Raw genomic sequence first — 1,531 nt, 5'->3', positions numbered from 1 at the left:
TCTTCTGCCCCACCACTGTAACCCTCTGTGCATCTGTACCACAACACACCTCCTTTCACATGTGCCCCACTGCTCTACCCCCTGCTTTTCTGCCCCAACACTGAACCCCCCTGCTCATCTGGCCCATCATTATACCCTCCCTCACTCATCTGGCCCATCACTGTACACCCCTGCTCTTCTGTCCTGCTTCCCCACCACTATAGCCTCCTGCTAATCTGCTCCACCGCTGTACCAGCTGTATGCAGAGTGGTGAAAGGAAGCAGAGATGAGACACATCTACCTGTCCTGGCACACTCATCCTGCTGATCCAACTCTTGCATCCAGCCCACGTTCTTGTATGTGATGTATATGACGTATGTGATGTATGTGATGTCACATACAAGCATCTGGAATGGATGCGCAATGATGAGCTCAGGTCAGAGGTATTTTCTGAAAGCAGTGGGCCTGTGTGCAGGATCATAGGTTGGGCCCCCACAGCTGAGAAAGTGGTTGGGTGTGATTTTCATTGCGCTAAATACGGGCTGTGGCTTAAAGGGACACAGAGTGCAGAGGGGTTCAGTAGTAAGTGACACAAAGGTTAAGGAATAATTTAAACAAAGTTCCCAGAAGCTCAACAGTAAGTCCACAAACTGTCACCTGATTGTGGTTTTCTCAATCACAGTTCAATCCCTTCTTTCTGAGGTTGGTAGTGGCAATCGAGTCATCTTCCTCCAGATGTTGGAAGGGGCTAGCAGGACTGTGATTGGCTTTATCAGTGGCCAAGACAGTCCTCCTCCTTCTGGAAACAGGGACCACCCCCCCCCCCCCCCCCAGCAGAACTGCACCCAATCTCTTCCCCATCACAAAAGCTGACAATCGCAGCTACAGCAAAGTTAGAGAACCAATCAATGTTTCCCATCTTTTACAATGTGTGGGGGTACAGTGCCTCCCCCTCAGTGCATGTGCGGTGTGGGAAATTCTGAAATTGGAATGCATTAGTGTCTCACTGACACTTCCCTGCGCTGCTCTGCTGATCGGGAGGGAGTCAAGTGTTGGCAAAAGAGGCTTTACATGCCAGGGGTTGCCTACCCCTGCAAGTAGGGGAACATTGCTTTTGATAGTGATGTCTGGGTGCCTGCAGGCTCCAGTGATGGAAACCAGGTCCTGCATTCAGCTCTTGATAGTACATGCCACTCCCTTAGTGGCAGTGAACTAATTCATAAGCTTACTGCAGCTTGATTGCAAAAAAAAAAAAAAAAGGTCAAAGCACACATAACCTGATATTGTGTAATTAGGTTGGTAGTACTCTTATCTCTAAAACATTCTATATATAGATTTCTTGCTTTTGGCTGCACCCATTCTCTGCCCCCTTTGCTCCGACTGCCTGCGGTTGGCTTAGACTGTACACTACACATACATGGTCAATTAAACCTGTCCTGGTACTGGCCATTACTGGCTAAGCCCAAATTACGCAGGACAGTAGATGTGATTTCAATCAGTGTGCATTGTTGCCATTTCAACTTTTTTTCAGAACATCAGTCTACTCATGACC

The sequence above is a fragment of the Lithobates pipiens genome, unplaced genomic scaffold (assembly GCF_037356315.1).
Source record: "Lithobates pipiens isolate NorthernLeopardFrog02 unplaced genomic scaffold, aLitPip1_a1.2 Scaffold_25, whole genome shotgun sequence".
NCBI classification, from domain to species: domain Eukaryota; kingdom Metazoa; phylum Chordata; class Amphibia; order Anura; family Ranidae; genus Lithobates; species Lithobates pipiens.
The sequence above is the reverse complement of the archived record's forward strand: the minus strand, read 5'-3'. Positions refer to the sequence as shown.